Consider the following 20392-nt stretch of genomic DNA (forward strand, 5'->3'; position numbering starts at 1 on the left):
GTACATTTCCAGAGACCCTAGAAGAGAAAGCTGGAGGAATTCTAGTGCAGCAGACCCCAAGTAGAGGTGGTGGGCTTTTTCTTTTTGTGAGTAACTTGACCAATATTAGAGAGAAGGTTGAAAGACAAAACAAGGGTCCCCTGAGCTGGAAGGCTGGGACATGGCCTGTGAGGGTTTCCTGAGGTGATGGTCTGAAAGTGGATGGTGAGAAGAGCACAGGGGTCAGCTCTGTGGGATGTGATGGACAGTCCAGTAGATATTTTATTGAAGATCAATAAAAATAGATAGGATTCAAAAGCTGAGAGCAGGTAGTGAAAAGACCACCCAGAGCCCAGTGAGGCTGTGGAGGGAAATTGAAGGCTGAATCATGTGCATCTCGGTGATGCTACTCTTCTGACAGTTCTGAGGAGCATTTTCCCATGGAGACAATGATATCATGACAAGGACAGAGATGTTGAGTGCCAGTGGTCAAGGGATCATCTTGATTTACCAGAAATCACACCTGCAAGTAGAGTGCTGCTGTTGTCAGAGCTTCACTGATTTGAAATGTGATGTGAGGGCAGCTGCAGAAAACTCACCCATGTCCCTTGATCTTTGGGACACCTCTTTCCCCAACCTGATGGCCTGACTCAGGATCAGCATGACAGCCAGGCCACTGGGTGGACACTGTGCAGCTGTGGTGAAGATGTCACAGCTGGATGATGGGGACTCCATGGGAACGTGGTGCAGGACACTGCAGGAGCTTCCTGGAGACAAGAGGAAGGTCAGGAGAGCAAGAGTTCACCTGCTGGAGGATGTGGCAGATTTACAGGTGAAAGATTGTCCCCCTGCTAAGGAGATAAGGCCTGAGCAGTCTGGCAGTGTGCATGTGCAGGCAGGATGGTAACATAGCACAGAGTATCATGGGAGGCAGAACTTCTGTCTGCTGAACAGTACAACCATCTGCCTCAGGGTTCTGGTGCCACTGCACCAACGGGGACAGAGCCTGGCTCTGCTCCTCTGTGCACTTGAGGTTTACCTGTACCCACTGCCAGAACTAGAGAGTGTTGCTCTTCACTAAGTCTCACAAGGGATGAGGTTTCTTGCTTCTCCCATTCTGCTATGGGTTCCAGAGCCATATCTGTGCCTGGGACAGATCCCTGGGAAGCTCTGCCTCAGGGACCTAGAGGGAGCCACACAGCCTCATTTGGTTCCTATGCCTCCTATTCTTCCAGCTCCCTGTGGAGGGACTGGTGCTAATTGTTTTCATGAAAAAGATTATGGCTATAAGGTCAGGCAGCCTTTGAGCTCAGTAGAGCACTCCTCATGAATCTCTGCAACTACTTCCAGGAGGAATTACCCCAACCTAATTCCTGCAGCCTGCACATCAGTCATGGTAATTCACAGAACAGCCCATCTTGGCTTTTATCCTCTGAGCAATGAGACTCCATATGTCAAAGCATAGAAGTCCAGCTGCTCCTCTGAGGGGACTGGAAGAGGACTGAGGTCTTCTGCCAGCTCCCCTGGATCTCAGGATGCTGCACCCAGCACACTTGGTATGTATTCATGAGAAGCACTAGTAAGTCAGAGGAGAGCCTGGGTCAGTCCAAGGTCACCTACCATACCTCCCACAGCCCATCTTCCTGTAGACATCATAGACAGAGAGCAAAATAATCAGGGACCTTATAATATTGTGGGTGGATGAAAGTCTCTAATCTCTGACATGTGCTGTCCCCGAACAGTGCAATCATGGGCAAATGAACCCACAGGAAAACACACACAAGCATGTGCTGTGAGCAGACTGGTCTGTCCTGTAGAGGAAATCATTGTGCACTGGGTACCCACAGTGTGGTGACCATTGAAGGACAACAAGTGGACCAGGACCTCTGCAGGGTCTCCCAGGTCAGTGACTGAACCTTTGGGGGTCTGTGGCTCAGATTCTTGGTTGGTCACATTCATAGTCTCCTACTGGCTCTAGAGAGGGGATGGGTGTGGTCTAGAGCCCAGCTATTCAGGAGCTGAGGACACCCTCTGAAAATTAAGAAAGAGAAGGTGGAAATGAGTGGATTCAGACCTCCAGCTGTGCTCAGGATGGAGAAGTCCGTCCTTCCTTCCCTACAGACAGCTCTCTCCACATAACTGCAGTGCACCTGTGACCAGGACATGGACATTTCTGCCCTGTCCCATCCTGGCATTTCACATGCGCCTAGTCGCCCCCTAGTGTCTTCTGTAGCAAATGGTCCAGTGGAGACTCCCAGCTGCTGTGGAGCCAGGTCTTTTTGGCCTCCATCAGCCTGGGTTGGCAGCCTCTGCTTCCTTGGATCTCGTGGTCCTGTCTCTGTTGAAGGTGCTGTGCCAGTGGCCCTATAGAATACCCTCACAGAGCATGCAGTGTCCCTCAGGACTGAATTCTGCTCCTGCATCCAGCATTGTGGTCACTCTGATGCCACAAAGAGGCACCCCACTGGGAAGCTTCACATCAGAAATGGATTTTCCCATTACTGTGTGATCTCAGGCCAACATCGAGGCACCAGCCGGTCATTCTGCTCTCTCTTGGCTCACAGAGGGCTGTCCTCCCGTGTCACATAGCTTTTTCTGGTGTCTCTGAGACCTTATTTTCCCTTCCTATAGGGACACCAGTCACACTGCATTAGACCCATACCTAGAACCTCACTTTTATATAATTACCTGTGTCTCACCCTCACCAAGAATGTCACTATTTCATCCGGACACCACACACATCCTTCAAGGGAGAAAAAAAATGATGAAACTCAGGACAACATAGTGGTAGTTATAGTTAAGGAAATAACGTGTGTTACACTGTTGGGTTACTTCAAGGTGATGTTTTGCATATGGAGCACCTTCCTTCCTAGGACCTGTTGCCCACAGCCTGAGGGCAGGGCCTCTGCTTCCCCAGGTCCTCAGTTCCACTGCCCAGTAGAGCTGAGTCCTTCCTCACAACCCAGGACCAGAGCCTAAAGCTCTGGGGCAGCCCCAACTGAGCTCTGCCAAGCTGAGCCCCTGCCTCACCTCTCCCACATACTTTACTAGTGAACTCCTGTCCTTGATCTAAAGCTCAGGACACATTTCCACAAATGTTTACTCACATTGTCACCTTAGTATGTAAATGTTAGACCTGATTGTTCTTTTTTCAACCCCAACAATTTAAAATTTTATTCAAATCTTTCATCCCTATTTAACATAACTTATAAACACAGGGATATTTAAAATAATGTGAAGCTTTTAAAATCACCCCCACCCCCTTTTTGGCAAGGTAAGGTCACATGAGCCTTCTCAGAACAGGGCAGGAGAAAGAATTAGGAGACCCAAGCGATCATCTCACAAATGATATATGAGTAGGGATGAAGGGGATAGGGGCTATCAGTCCGTGGTAGAAAATTTGTAAACAAACATAAGACCTTGAGTTCAGTCACTAGCACCAAATCAAAAAAAGTGATGGCTGTGGACTCATATTGAAATGAGTATTTTTGATTCCACTAAGAAGATTGAAAGTGAATAGCTTTGCTATTCACTCCTGCAACAGTTAAGAAAAAATACAAGGGATTCTATGATGTTTAGAAACATTTTTTATTGGTTGTTCAAAACATTACAAAGCTCATGACATATAATCTTCCATACATTTGATTCAAGTGGGTTATGAAGACATATCATCTTCCATACATTTGATTCAAGTGGGTTACGAACTCCCATTTTTTACCCCAAATACAAGTTTCAGAATCACATCGGTTACACATCCACATTTTTACATAATACCATAATAATGACTGTTGTATTCTGCTACCTTTCCTATCCCCTACTATCGCCCTCCCCTTCCCTCTCATTTTCCCTCTCTACCCCATTTGCTGTTGTTTAATTCTCTCCCTGTTTTTTTTTCTCTTTCCCCTCAAAAACTTTTATATGTAATTTTGTGTTTCAGCCCTCTTGACATGATGAGGCATATTTAACAATATTAAAAATCACACAAGATAACATAGACAAAGCAGAACCTGGATCATTTCTGTTTTTCCCAAACTGCGGACTCAGACCTATATACTCCAAACTTTAAAATTCTGTTTTTGTTTTGAGCAATTGCTAGAGGACTTTACACTTGTTTCTGAAATTATTCAAACTTTTCCAGAAAAGATACTTAAGATGAAGAATATTGCTGACCTTAGACCTGCTCCACTAGGGAAGATGGGCACCATCATGCATGTCAGTGTGTTTGTGGGACACTGAGGCATGTGGGGACTGGATCCATGATTGGGTCCCTCCTCCTATGGCATCTCAGCCATGATACACCAACTTCTGGAAATGAGTTTTTGAATCCTAATCTCTTTCTGTCTTAACTTTTCTTTACCATCCTAAGCATGGAATGATTCTATTACATCACAGTATCATGGACATGAACACTGAGCAAGGACAGGTGAAGTACCTTCTCCTGCCACAAGTTTTATGGTGATGAAGCTCCACCCAGCCAAGGGCAAGCTTCAGTGCCTGTGCTCGTAACTTCTATAATGCTGAGGACATGATCTTCTGAAGGAAGAAGCTCTAAATTCTGAATGGATAAAGATTCCATTGGGAGCTGATGGAGCATTAATAGCTAATTCCCTTTTGGTTAAAGAAAGACTGGGGAAGTAAAAGCATTGGAGTCCTGTGGGAAAAGCAGACTGTAGGACATGAGGCTCAGAACAGGGAAATGTAGCCTGAAGAGCTGCTCAGCCTGACCAGGGAAAGTTCTGTGTGTGTCAGCAGTATGGCTTGTGGGTGTCAATTACTTTCATGGAAATGTTTGGAATCCCAGACCAGCCCATCTCTAGAGCTCATGTTTGCTAGCAAGACCCCTCCCACTAGACAGCTTTCTCATAAATGTCTGCCACTATCTCCAGGACAAAGTGTCCCTTTGCCACTTCTGCTGTTGTGCTTTTCCCACTCATCACTGGAGGTGGACACTTGTCCCTCTAGTGCTCTTCTCGTATTTGGTGAAGGAAACTGGGATGTTTTTTCACAGACTTTTGTGGTTGAATTTGAATATTTGACAAACCTTCCAGGTGTTTCACCATTTCACAACAGAGTCCTGTTATTTATCATTGCTAGTCTGACTTCACCTAAAATGAGCTGTTTATTACATTCACTTACCTGGAAAATGGAAGAAACACATTTTCCTTTTCTTCTGAGGAGTCAAGGAAATTATGGGTTGGAAGATGTGAAGAGCAGAGCGATGACCAGGAGCACTGACTGCAGAGCTCACTCTGGGCTCCTCCTGGGCACACTTTGTAGAGCCTCAACCTCCTTATTTGTACAGTAGAGATAAGAAGTTTATTTGCAAAGATTCCTGTTCTGAATGTTACAGAATGATATTAAAGGAGACTGTCAGAAAGTAAATTTATCTTTGCTTGTTTTTGTGTTGAAAGGCCTAATATGAACATAGCAGTCCATCCCAGTGGCTTGCAAGGCTTAGGCAGGAAAATCACAAGTTCAAAGCCACCTTCATCAACAGGAAGGAACTAAGCAACTCAGGGAGACCCTATCTCTAAATAAAACATAAAAGAGAGCTGGGGATGTGGCTCAGTGGTTGAGTGCCCTTGAGATCAATCCATGGAACCCAAAAAATAAATAAATGACAAAAAATAAAAGTAAATTAAATAGAAGTCCATGTCAAATTGTTAAGCAAATTCAATGCAATAATTATCAAAAGCACAATTTCATGTTCTTTATTTATTTATTTATTTTTTGCATAAATGTGAATTATTTATTACAGTTAACAGGATAATGCAGAGAACACAGAGCGAATAAATAATCTTGCAAAATATAAGTGCACTCAGGGGACCCAGTTTCTGATTTCCAATGTTTTAAATTTAATTTTCTTGGCTGTTTCTCAGTGGTGATGGGCAGAGACCCCAGGTTTCCCCCATGCTGCCAGTGCTCTCACAGTGACCTGACCCCAGACACTCCCTTCTCCCTACCACAGTGCTGGGGAGTGAGAAGTCACTGTCCCCTGCAGACTCAGCAAGAGTATTAGCAGTGTCCAGCCTGGCACCATCAGGATCAGGCCTGGCTGCTGAGCTCCTGCAGTCTCCTGCTGCCTTCTACAAACCATGCCTGCCTGGGAGGGCTGTATGGCAGGGACACAGGTCATTTTGTCCCCAGCAGCCACACTTTTTTCAAGGGACTTGAATTTCTTCCTGTTCTTACTAGGAGAAAAACCTCCATTCATATGTAGCTTGTGCACTGTGCTGGTGACTGTCTGAGAACCCTCAGGGGAGCAGTTGGGGACAGCTGTGAAGTCACACGCTTCCTCTCCCCCCATACCTTCTGCCTGGATCCTGGGCTCGTCCAGTGTCTCTCCTCTGCACTCCTGCCTGGGTTTTCTCTGTCCCTTCCCCTCCTACTCTGAATTCCCACCTGTCACTCCTCACTCCCCACATGGCTGTCCTCATGTGGGTCACAAACCTGTTCTCCTGCACGTCCTGGCCCTTGGCCTGCCTCTGACTCCACCCCTTGGATTCTCAAGGGAGAGTCAAAGATGGTGCGTGGTGGTCTTTAGAGACAAGAAAGAAGAGTAGCGGGTGTTCAAGGCTGTATATGTGGCTGACATGTTCCACTGAGAGCAGAGTCCCTGCATCATGTCAGCTGTGACCTGCCAGAAACACTCCTGTTTCTCCAGACAGAAGGGTGGCCAGCAGCAGCTATGAGTGGGTTTGTCCTGTGGCCATGCAGTCACTGAGCCAGCTGTTCTTTGCCCTGTGTGGTAAAACACAAGGGAGAAGCTGCCCATACCCAGCTCTGCACTAAAAACTTTTGTCCTCTTGGAGCCCAGAAAAACTGCCCATGTGTATGACACCTGCTTCTATGTGTAACCAGAACCTCTCAGGTCACCCAGTGTCCTCAGCAATGGAAAGGTCAATGTTGCCATATCAGCCAAATAGGAGCAGGTCATGAACTCCATGCTTATGCTTATGCTCAGTCCCTCTGAGTGGAGTAGCAGCCATGGTCTAGGCAAGAGATGGCAACTTTAAATATCCAAGCTAACTGCTTCAAAACTTAATGTCAAATTGGTAGGGTGGTTGATGCCTATACTCCCACCTACCTTAGAGGCTTAGCGAAGAGGAATCCAGGTTCAAGGCCACCCCAGGAAAAATATAGGAACACTCTATATAAATAAAATTAAAAGGTGCACTCATACATTGCTGGTGGGAATGCAAATTGGTACAATCCCTATGGAAAGGTGTATGTAGATTCCTCAGAAAACTGTGAGTGGAGCCACCATTTGACCCAGCTATCTCACTCCCTGGTTTATATCTAAAAGACTTAAAATCAGCATGCTACAGTAATGCAGCTGCATCAATGCTTATAGCAGCTCAATTCACAATAGCTAGACTATGGAACCAACATATGTGTCCCTCAATAAATGAATGGAAAAATAAAATATAGTATATATACTGAATGGAATTTTACTCAACTTTAAAGAAGAGTAAAATGATGGTATTTGCCAGTAAATAGTTGGAGCTGGAGAATATCATGCTACGTGAAATAAGCCAATCCCCAAAAACAAAGGCTGAATGTTTTCTCTAATCCTAATAGTTCAGGGCGAGAGCCTGCAGCTATCAGAAAGCACCTCCTCAGCTCAGCCTGGCTGAACCCCTGCCCAGCCTCACTCATCTACAGTTATGGGCCAGGCTACATGGGCAGTGACCACACGGACTCCATTTTACCCTGAGACTCCACCTCCTGTAAAAAGTGCTTCTTCCATGGGAACTCCTGCTTCTGTGCCCATCCGCAGTGGCTGGCACAGCAGTTTGGCAGCACAAAATGGCAATTCTTTTATAATGTAAAGTTGTTCTCTTTTTGGTCCCCATGTTTCCTGGGCCATGCATCCTGCCAGAGAATGGTTTCCTAGATATTGTTTACCATTCCTTAACCTGTGCTCAACTAGAGTGACTTTGACCCACTTTTCTGTTGCTTATGATTTTAGATCTTGTGATGTTTGTTTGTAGTTTTGAACCAGCAACAGCCACTTGTGATTAATGTAGTGCAATTCTTTACTTATGATAAAACCCTGGGGCAGGGGGTGGTCTAAAGGTGTAGACTTGTAGTCTGCCCCTTGGCCTGCTGGCTAGTGAATCCTGACCACTAGCTGGTGAATAAGTGTTTCTTCTTCTGTAAGATCAGGATTTATCTTAAACTGGTTGATTTATTGCAATCTCACCTTAACACTTAAAGCACAAGGACACCCTGTCCTGAACCAGAAAGTGGCTACAGATTACCCTTCACAGCTCTGGGGGCTGACTGTGTACTGTGACCCCAAGGAACCATCTTCACCCCAAACAAACCTGAGCTGCCCTGGTCTGACCTGTGACACCTGGATATACTGAGCTTGTGTTGATTGACCAGGAGGAGCATCCCTGCTGCTCTGCCCAGCCTGCCCAGCCCTGCTGATTTGCATGTGCTCACAGCACAGCCCACTGCCCTGAGGACTTCTTCAGTGGCTGCTCACACCCTGTGCAGGAGTCAGTTCCCCTGAGAGCATAGCATGACAATGAGGGCTCTTGCTCAGCTTCCTGGGCTCCTGCTGCTCTGCCTCCAAGGTAAGGAAGAACACTACTGGGGACCTACTCATCCCTCTCTGGTCAGTGATGCCTGTCCCTTGGAGGGTGGAGTCTTGTATCATAATTAATGATGTGGTAATTTTATTATTTATTTATTTACTTAATGTTTTCAATGTCAGGTTCCAGATGTGACATCCAGATGACCCAGTCTCCATCCTCCTTGTCTGCATCTCAGGGAGACAGAGTTACCATCACTTGCAGGGCCAGTCAGGGAATTAGAAATTATTTACACTGGTATCAGCAGAAACCAGGACAAGCTCCTAAACTCCTTATCAGATATTCAATCAGTTTTCAATCTGGAGTTGAGGGGTTGAGGTTCCATGGCAGTAGATCTGGGAAACATTTCAATCTCACCATCAGCATCCTGGGGCCTGAAGATGTTGCCAATTATTACTGTCAACAAGGTAGCAGTTCCCCTCCCAAAGTGACACAGGCCATGACATAAACCTCCCACAGAGCAGAAGTGTGAGGTTGGGCTGCCCCAGCTGCTCCACCTGCTGAGGGCACTGCTCAGAGTCACCAGGCTCTGAGGGCCACAGTGAGGGTTTTCTAGAGGGAAGAGGGAGAATTCTTTTTCCAGAGTTCCATTGCTTTTCTTCAACTCCAGCAACTCAGAGAAGACAATCCTTTTCCTGGTATAATTCAGGGTAAAGGTTGTTTCTTCTGTGTCGCTCTGTCATGATTCTGTGAAGTGCACTGTGTTGTGTCAGCTGGTCTGGATGGACAGATGCCTGGAGCATGAGCATGTCCAGGAAGGTGGGTGTCATGTTTGGGGGACCAAGTGAGGAAACCCTTCCTGAGTGTAGGAGGCTCAGCTCAATGGCCTGATCTAGGCAGACTGCAGGAGAAGCAGGGGATGCTCATCCTTGATCTTCTCAAGATCTTCCTCCTCCAGAGCATGAGCTTCTCCTGCCACCAGGCTTGGACATTGACCCCAAGTACTTTGGCCTTTGGACTTGAATTGTACCTGCTGCCTCTCATGGAATCATGGACCTGCAGCCCTGGATTAGGGTCCATCATGGACTCTCTCTATCTGGGGCTTCTGCCCTCCTGACTGAGATGCAAACCGAGGAGGGCAAGGCAATGCTGGTGATCACTGGTTCTGACATCATCATTGCTAATGCATGCACACACACACACACACACACACACACACACACACACACACAGAGTTACAGCACCTTCCTCTACAGGGCACTCCCTGTGCTTTCCAGTCTGTTGTATGTCACTATATTCTTGGTCAAGCTTAGCATCTCCCTTCTGAACATCCAGAGTCCAAAGTGCTCCAATAACTTTTTAATGAGTCCAGTGTGGGTTTTGGTCTCTGAATGGACATGCTCAACTAGTAAAGTTGAATCCAAGTTTCCAAAAATTGAAAAGCAATAAAATCTGTTTTTCCTCCAAACACATATTTTATGTCATTGGTTCAAAGGACAGAATCCATGTCCTGGTGGTCCCCTGCACACTACTGCAGCCTGGCATCTGAGAAATTGTCTAAGATAAGAGCTCAACTCTAACCAGGGCCTTGACTCACCAGGACCCCTCACCTCGGCTCCTCAAAATGAGGCTTCCTGCTCAGCAATTGGGGCTGCTGATGCTCTGGCTCCCTGGTGAGGACAGAGGGGATGATGAGGGAGATTAGGGAGGACAGAGCTCTTTTTGTATGCTGTATATGCAGGTTTTCTCTCCATGATGGGACATGTCAGGTTTTGATTTATACAATGGAGGAATATTTTTAGAAGATAAAGGATTTTTGTACCAGTGGATACTGGGATATTGGAAAAGAGGGGGGTTCTTTGATGACTTCTGAAGGCATCTTTCACCTGGCAAGTCCATAACCCATTAGAATTCGTGTAATTTTGTAACATGAACCAAATCAGGTCTCTCTCTGTCTCTCTGTCTCTCTGTCTCTCTGTTTCTATCTCTCTCTCTCTCTCTCTCTCTCTTGTGTGTCTCTACACACACACACACACACACACACACACACACACTCACACACACACACTCACACACACACACATACACACACATACACACATACCCCATAGTAGCCTGAGATTAAGGTTGGGAGAGAAATCATGGACATCGCTCATAACGGTAGTATAACCTTCCATTTCTTTCTCATTTGAGGACCCACAGGTGCTACTGTGATGACACAGGGTCCTCCCTCCTGCCCCCTACTCATTCACCTCCTGAAGTTCCACCCAGAGCCTTCTACAGACAGATGGATACATTGATTGTTGCAGATGGCAGGAGAGTCTATGTGGTTTTTGACCTTTTGGACTTCCAATTATCTCTGGGTCTCAAGCAACTTCAGTGGCAGAGGGTCAGGAAAAGATTCCATGCTGGACCTCAGGAGAGTGGAGGCTGAGGAGGCTGGTGTTATTGCTGTGAGCAAACTATAAAAATTAACTATAAAAAATAAGTATAAAACCCCACAAAACTCCCTGCTGGGTGGCCCAGCTGCCATATGTGCTGCTTGTCAGGTGAGAGGCACGGCAGATTCTCTGTCTGTTGGAGAGAAAGATCCTGGGATCTCAGGGGCATAGAGCATAGTCATGGAATCTGGACCATGTACCTAGCTTAGAGCTCAAGCTCTTTTTAAGACCTTGTCAGAGGGGCAGGGCAGGATCAGGAGGGAGAGTGAAGGATCTTAAAAAGCCTCTCTGGTCAACCCAGTATGATGGAAGGGAGCTGAATGATAGTTCAGGCTGGGGCTCCCTTCCATCAGGTGCCTTCACCAGGACCAGGCACAGAATCAGGTGGTTTGTGGCAACACAAAAGTATGTGTTTTCTTTAGCATTTATATTGGCGTAAACTTCATCTGTACATGGCTGGAATTGAGCAGAGCTGTGATAACCTCCTCTCCCTCACCCTTCTTTGTACTTCTTATATCTCTGGTCCATGTCCCTCTCCAGCTAAGGGTAAGGGTCAGAATTCTACTCTTCTCTCCCAGGGAGGCCTCATGTTGATACCTTTGACCAGATTCAGTCATGGATTCTGAAATAACAAGGGAGTGTTATGAATCCATGGATATATTTTTAAATAATAATCCAAGTGTGAAAGAATTACAGAATCAAAATAGATACCACATTCCTAAAACTATGGGTGGGTATAAGAATCTGTAAGCCAATACTTGCTCAAATGTAGAAAAATACTGTTTCTCTTAGGGTCATAGATCTGTGGTCCTCATTGGCTGGGATGGGCACAGTGCTGGGGTTGGGCTTTACTGAGAAAGCTAGATGGAATCTCTTCTCTTTCTCAGAGAGAATTTCAAATGTCACAGATCCTGCCTGGCCCTCAATGTTGTCCTTGCCCACTGCAAGCCTCATGGAAATGTGGTGTGTCTTGCACTCTCCAGAGGCCTAGTGACTCAAGGGTCAAAAATCTCTGTCCTAATGTGCTTCTCTGACATCACACAATTCTAGTCCACCCAGTGGTGCACAGAAGAGTTCCGACCAGGTGACCCTTTCCACAAGATAGACCTGCGGTGAGTCAAGAAATAATGGTCACTCAGGAGGGACCATGAGGACAAGATGGAAAGGAGGTCGACCAAAATGCAAAGCTGAGCTTGGAAGATAAGCAGACATACAGGAGCCCAAGGCCATGTCCCAGACACACGCAGAGATGGTCAGTGCAGGATCACAGGAGAGGAGGCCCTTTGCATCCTGCCACTTTGGATTACCCTGATCTTAGCAAATGCCCACAGGAGAAACCCAGCCTGCTGTTGAGGACTCAGCTGTCAATCAACCTCACAGCTCAAATCAACTCCCAAAGCCCAGTCAGATCCTCTTCCCCAGGGCAGCCCCTCTTCCAGGGCCACACCGTAGCCCTTGGGTTAGTCAAGATGTTAAAGAGGAAACACAAAAAATGAAGAACCTCAGCTCACCTAAAAGGTCTACTGTAACTCAGAAATTGTAGGTGTCCTTTTCATTTCTTCCAAGGCTTCTGAGTGTTACAAGCTTTGTAAAGTGGTTATTTTCTTCTGTCTTTAGTGCAGTGATTTTGATGGTCTGCTGAGGCCTGCTTCATCCTAAGTGAAGTCGAAGGTCATTTTGTAAACTGAATATAATGTACGGGTTCCAGCTTTGTTACTGAGTTAAACAGTTAGATCTAGAGACAGAAAACCCTGTATCCTACATGGACACAAATGGTGAAAATAAAGAAAAGCCTAAAGAAATGATGATGGTCAAAGCTGAGCTCACATGACTGACAGGGAGGGCTCCATATTCCAGGGTAAGGGTGGGGCCATGATGCTTCATTTCATCTGTTTCAAACTGTGTTCTACTATCTACAGTTATCCATGAAAAGTGTTTTAATATTGTATAACAGAATTTTTAAAAAAATTGAACCAAATGAACAAATTATCCTACTTAGGAAAACATACTGTGCTTAAGGTTAGACTTCCAATGTAACAAATTCCATCAAGAATACAACTAAAGATAAAATAAGTAATTTGTTAGTGTAATGTAAATAAAATATTGCAGAGCAGTTAGAAAATTGGATCCTTTTAATTGAAAATAATGGTCTCATTAAATAATTTTTTATGTCTTAAATCAATTTCACAATAAATTTTTTTCTTTAATTGATGACATGGTCAACTAACATTATTCAAGTAAGAATTTCTGGGAATATTTTACCCTATTGAAACATAAAAATGGAAATATAAATATTAAATAGATTAAGAAAACTAAAAATGTGAAAACCTGATAAAAATTCTGATTACACTACAAATTTTTCTGAAACACAAAAGTCAAATTCTGGTCAAGAAAAGACCACTTGAGTTACTGCAGGAATCACCTGGACCTTTGTAAACCTTTCCCTACCCCATCCCTGAGGAAAGAAGTAGAATAGAGAACAAAGTACCCAATTCCCTGATCCTTCCTGTAACCCAGGAGGAACAGAGCTGCACTTACTTGTGGCTTTCTACCTCCTCTGTGGGCTGCCTGGTGGACTGCTGTCTCTATCACATGACACAGAACTCAGAAAGGGACAAGTGCAGGGCTCAGGTCTCAGATGAGGGAACTGTGGACAGCAGTGGTGGGTGCCACTGTGTGTGACCACTGCATGAAGGAAAATAGATCAGGCAACACACAGCACAGCCAGGCCCTAAAGAAACTTCCATAGAACCCTCTGGATAACCAGCTTATATCTAAACAGCCATGAATTCTTGGGAAATTGGAAGGGGAAGCACATCTCAGGCATCTGCATGCCCATGAAAGATCAAAGCCTTCACCCAGGCAGACCCCAGTCCTCAGAGCAAGCCCTGATCACCCAGTGAAGGGGTTCCACAGCAGAATTCAAAGACTGGAGAGGTAAATGTTTAATTTAAAGTCTGCATTTCAACTGAAGATAGAAAGGCACACAAAGAGCAGGGGAAAATTAGATATTGAAAGGAACAAAAGCCTTTAGAAATAACCCCAGCATAAAAAGACATCAGAGTGACAAGACATCACATTTCCAATGTCTGCCTTACAGAGGCTTCAACAGGGAAAGGAAAATGCTGGGGGGTGGGGTGGGGACTGAATAAAATCAGAAAAATGTATGTGGAAAAACTGTACTATCACTGAAGAGATGTACATTATATTAAAAAAGAATCAACTAGAATTCAATATGTAACAAGCATAACACACTTGGCAACACAAAACAGCAATTCTTATATAATGTAAAATAGTTTTCTTTGTTTTTCTTAATTATTGGGCAATGTACATTGTCAGAATTTAATTTTCTAGATGTTAGTAACCGTTCTCTAAATCGTACTCAACTAGGGTCACTTTTGATCCACTTCTTTTCTGCTTCCTTGCTGCTGTGCCAACCTGGAAAGCCCTGTGGGATATACTAATGTATCCATTACCTTGTCTCATTAACTGTCCAGTTCAGCTTCTGTACTTGCTTGCTTACATTGCCTAAACCTCCAAGTGTCCCTTGTGTAGATATTTGTCTTAAATATGAGGCCAACTGAAGGTGGGCACACCACTCTATCTCATTTTGGAAAGCAGAGTGTCCACCACTGGCCAGTAATAAAGGCTTAATTGGAATAGCAATGTGTGGTCAGAGAGTTATTTGAGCATCTCAGTATGGGTATAGCAGTGTCCATATACAACTAAAAATATTTTTTTAAAACTCAGTTTTAATATAGACAGCAATCAATTTATTAAGGGGTTAATAAAAATTTAAAGTAAGCAATAATAATTGAATAAAAGTGTAAAATACATATAAATTTTGGAAATTTCCCTGTATGCCCATAATATAACTTTTGGTGCAGTCAGTCTTGAGAATCCTGAGAAATAAGAGTGTAAACATGCAAGTGTCCCTCAGTGTTTGGGGCACAGCAGTCCCTGGCTTCCTCACCTGGCATGTTCATGAATTGATTCTCCAGTGAATGGTGACAGGCTGTGGCTTAGAGAAGGTGGCCTGCTGCCCTCAGGGGCCTCTGGGCTCAGGATCCATTCTGACACCTGGGTTTGGAGAAGCTCCTCTGGAGGATGGATCTCTAGTCTCACCAGGGACCCAATCTCAGCTCACACTGAAGAGACCTCCCTTTGGGCCCAGGCAGGAGCAGAGGGCTGTTTCTCTCCTCCTGACCACACAGGGGTATGTGTACCACTGGGCTGCAGAGTCCTCAGAGTACATCTTGGTGCTAGAGTGACAGTGCCAACTTTGTACTCAGCACTCTGACCTTACCTCTCTCACACAGCTCCAATACACAGGAGCCCCCTAGCTCTCAGCGGTCACATGCAGGCTTGTACCTTTGTAGACCCAGCTGACAGCCCCTGACATCAGAAACAAAACCACAAGGAACCCACGTGCCTAAGTCCCATCTCTTTCAGTTGAGCCTGGTAACCCTGGAGACTCACAGTCCCCTCCCCACCAGGGCCCAGGAAAATTAATCTCACCCACCCTGATAAACCCTGGAAATGTGTGCCCAGAAGAGAGAGACCAGCTATGTCCACTGGTAAGGTTTGATGTCCACACAGAGCATGGTGAGCTGACCACAGGAGCTTGAGAATCTGCCCTGGATTTAGAAATGCTGCCTTTTCTTTTCTTTCTATGGGAAATTTAGGAATATATTTTTGATGAACAAAGAATTTCTAAGATATTTTATTACATCAATAATTTCTGATATAAAAAAAGCAAAAAGGAGGCTCTTAAATATTGCATATTCATGTAAAACTTAGCAGCATTCTCTGAAACTGTGTTCTATTTAAGATTACTTTGTGAAGGCAACTTTTTCTAAACCTGATCTATTACTAATCAGATCCTACAGATTTCTTTCTGCTCCTGGTTTTCCCACAATTCAGGTTTCCACAGTGAGAATGGGCACGTGAGTTTCCCAGGCCTGCTCAATAGGCACCTCACACCTGGCCTGACTCAGAGGCATTCACTGCCCATCTCTGGAGGCTCAAGTCTGGAGTCCAGAGGCAGCAGGCCAAGCTCTCTCTGCAATCAAACATGGGCCCCTTCCCTGTCCCTTCCAGGCTCTGCTGGCCCAGGCCTTGCTTGCCTGGTAGCAGCTGAACCCCAGGGTCTTCACAGGGTGCCTGAGTTCTCCTTCTGCCTGTGGGCTTCTGCTTGTGCCCTGTGTCTTTCTGTCATGTCAGTAGTGGCCTTCATTTGTCCCCCATGGTACAAGGTGACCTTTCCTTAACCACCTACCTCCAGCAGCACTACACCATGTCATGTCACATTGGGAGCTACTGAGTGATAGACTGTCACCATGTTTTAGGGGCAACACAATGAAACCATGAAGTGGAGTCTGCCACAAAACAAGCACTGGCTTCATGAAAGAAGGTTTGATTCATGAGTAAATGCTACGGGGTTTTAAATTAAAGAGACAAGTCTCTTATTACCTTTAAAACCAGCTCCGGGACAGCTTCTCCTTGCTCCTGCCTCCTGCCACCTAATGCAGTAATGAGGTTTACAGAAGAGACTAGCAAGTGAGAGAGAACATGCCAAGGAGTGGGCTTTAACTGGGTACAAAAAATTCAAGGGAAAATCCCATCCAATGAAAGTCAAGGGGGCAGCATCCCAAGGTCAGGGGTGACAATTGGGTCTTCGGGGCAGCGGCCAGACATGCCTCTGAACAGACAAGCCCTTGGACCTGGAAAAGGATGGGGAAGGCTCTAACACAGCTGTGTCTAAGCCTCTCACCCAGCCAGGGAGGTAACTCGAATCACTGGGAGGATGGCCTCGCACAGTGGAGTCATTCTAATTTCTCACTTGAAACCCATTAGGACAGTTCTTTTAAAAAAGCCATGACATTGATAATTGTGCACACTCTCCTTGATGTTGGTTCTCTTCTCCTTTCTTTTCCGTCCATCACCAGCTTAGCTGATTAGGAGGCCAATAATTGGGAGAAGGTCCCAGAATGACATAGTCTCTCATCACATATCAGATAGAACAACACCAAATTTATAGAATGGAGCAAACCATGAGGGTGAATGAAATGTCAGCGAGGTAAAAGTGACATGTTAGAATCACACCCTCCCCAGATATTTGGCAGCCAGTCTTAGTGCTGCAGTGGAAATCAGGGGGAAATTCAAGGTCATTTTACTTTTCTCCTCCAACCTGTCTAACAAGTCCTATTGGGGTTTCCCAGAGCTTATACAGATCAAGTTCCAGGTTAAATTTGCTCTATAGTCTATATGCTATTAGATTTCTTGGACTGTTTATTTTGAAACTGAGTGTATATAAATCCAAATTTTGTGGAACAGTGTAACTTATTCTTTCAATAGCTGTAGGATTCTGAGTTCAGGTCAAAAGCAATTTGACACTGGCACCAATCTGCAAGAGGTGTGAAAATCCAGGTGACCTGACAGCCGAGTGTGCTGTTTTTTTGTCACTCATGTACTGTGTGTTTTTCTGAGCTGGGGACTCATGGTGTGGCCACCTCACACAAAGGCCAGGAGAGAGAGACAGTTTATCACCCAAGTCAAGGAAAGAATAGGACCCCTGAGAGGACATGATTGTACACAGTGAGAAGATTACTGTGGGAAGATCTTCCCCCCCCCAAAAAAAAAAACATTGGAAATTAAGAGTAAATTATTGATTTTGAATGTGAGAGAAAGATTTCTTTCTCCTGTTAGGTTCTTGTGACTTTTTCAAGGACCCAGGGAGAGACCATTTCCAGCACTTGTTAACATGGTAACAGAAGCCACCACAGGAGTCTTAAAAGAGCTAAAGCAGGTGGGTTTGTGGGGAGAAAACTTCCTCTGTCAGTTCTAGTGGGTGTGGGGTGGGGTGTCTTTCTTCTCCAGGTTACATGGGAGGGAGTCAAACAGCCTGGCCATTCACTCCCCAGACGTTGCCCTGGACACACTGTCCACTTTCTCCTGTTGGGTGCTGTATTGGTGCTTCCTATTGAACTCACTGAGACTTTGGCAAAGATTTTCCCTTTTGCCATCAGATCTTATGCCCACAAAGATGGTCTTCATCTCATCACTTTCCCTGCAGTCACAGAAGACATATTTATTCAAAGTCAGTCTACCCTCTCCCATTGGCTCTTTCCACCCAGCTACACCCACCAGGCAATTTGCATGCTGCTCCCTGGGGAGGGCCTTCCTGCAAGGCTGATATAAAAGCTCAGGTCTAACGTGCCCTTGACTCACCAGGACTACAAAGTTCAGCTTCTCAAAATGAGGTTCCCTGCTCAGCTCCTGGGGCTGCTGCTGCTCTGGATTTCTTTTGAGGGCAGAGGGGATGAGGAAAGAGAAGAGAGAGGTGGTGAGCTCAGTTGTGTGGGTGTCACTGCATAGCATGGGGCATGTGATGTTCAGATCCATGAAAGCGAGGAAGTTACTCGAAGAAAAAAAAATCATCTACTGGTGAAGACTGGGACATAAAAAGAGGAGAGTGGTGTGGTCAACCTCTAGACAGGCATTGTAGATGTAAAATTCTATGTTATATGACATTGGGTATTTCTGGATAGAAACCCAAACTATATACTCAAGAATGCACAAATAATTTATTTGAGAATGGAACAAAATAGAAATAATTAAAATGTTTCATAATATTATGAATAAACTTTCATTTCTATCATTGTTTCAGGATCCAGTCAGGACACTGTGATGACTCAGAGTTCCCTCTCCCTGTCTGTCACCCCTGGAAAGTCAGCCTCCATCTACTGCACGTCCAGTCAGAGCCTCATACACAGTGATGGAAACACCTATTTGCGTTGGGTTGTGCACAAGCCAGGCCAGGATCCAAGGGGCCTATTATATGGGGTTTCCAACTGTTTCACTGGGGTCCCAGACAGGTTCAGTGGTAGTGGGTCAGGGACTGATTTCACACTGAGAATCAGCAGAGTGGAGGCTGAGGATGCTGGGGTGTATTACTGCTTGCAAAGTACACATGTTCCTAGCACAGTGGTGCAGCCTCTGACAAAAAAACTCCCTGCCTGGGTGGTCCAGCTGCCACCTGAGCTGCTGGTCTGGGCAGCAGCAGAGCAGATTATCTGAGAGAAAGTAGTTGTAGCTGAGGGCCTTGGATCTTGAATGCTATGGCCACAGCTCAGTCACCACCTATCAAGATCCCACCAGCTACATGAGCCCTGGTGTGGCAACAGCAGAAGGGAGACCCTGTGAAATAGAGTTGGAGTGCTCCATGTTGAAATTAAGTCAGCTGAAGCAGCCCTAAGAGCTATGCAAAAACACAGAGTTCTTCTGTCAAAACAAAGATGAGAAATATTTTCATTATAAATCTAATCTTTATTTTCCACAGTATATTTAAGAAATAGGTATTGGAAGCACTCATCCTATTGTGTTAATGCATGCACAACAAAAAGATGCAAATGATGACATCAGTAACACCCAGGGGTGCTGAGGGGCAAGGGAGGGGTCCTATATAAATGAGATTCAAGTCAAATTTTCACAAGCTTTTACCAAGGTGTTAAAAATTTTGTATGTTATAATTTACTCCAAATTAACAGAAATAGGGGAAAAAACTATCACATAAACAGAAAAAAATGAGAAAGAATTGAAACATTATATCCCAAAATAAACTGAAGAGAAAGGTGGTTGTAGTGGAGTAGATTCAGGGATTAAAAAGGCACCAGGAGGAGAGAAAGCACAGAAGAATGGCAAGAGAAAGTTTCTTCCTGTTTGTAACTCTGCTGAATGTAAATAGGTGAACATCCAGTCAAAATGTGTAGATTGGCAAAATGGATTGAAATTGTGTATGTACATGTTCATTTAGTAATCTCATGTTAGGTCTTAGAACAATCAGAGCTTGATGGTAAAAACATGAAAAATAATCAGAAAAAGTAGTCATGCTATTATCAGAAATATAGAATTTTTTCAAATTTGATTGGAGAGACAAAAAAAAATTATACAGTGATAATGGGGTCTGTTCTCCTGGGTATAAATGTTACAAACATACATGCACCAAAAATCAAGGCTGCAAAACACATCTATAAGCAGGGACAGTTGTGAGGGACAAATAGACAACAATACAGTAACAGAGCGTACCCAATTATTGTACTTTCAATAGTCCCTGAAACAACCAGACAGAGGATAAGTCAGGAAACAGAGACCTGCAGCCATGCCACATACCTAACAGACATGTAGGTGAATTCTACCCACAATGGCTTGCTGCATGATTGCTCAAGTGCACATGGAATATTCTCCAAGATCCTGTATGTGTTAGGACACAAACCAAATCTCAATGACATAATAAAGACTTAGAATGTAGAACATGCATATTATCTCCTCTGATGACAATGGTATGAAGTTACAAGTTAACAGCAGAAAGTGAATGGGGAAATTCACAAATATGAAGAAAGATAATGCACTCTTATGAGAGCTGGCACA

This window comes from Ictidomys tridecemlineatus, chromosome Y (assembly GCF_052094955.1).
Source record: "Ictidomys tridecemlineatus isolate mIctTri1 chromosome Y, mIctTri1.hap1, whole genome shotgun sequence".
Classification (NCBI taxonomy): Eukaryota; Metazoa; Chordata; class Mammalia; order Rodentia; family Sciuridae; genus Ictidomys; species Ictidomys tridecemlineatus.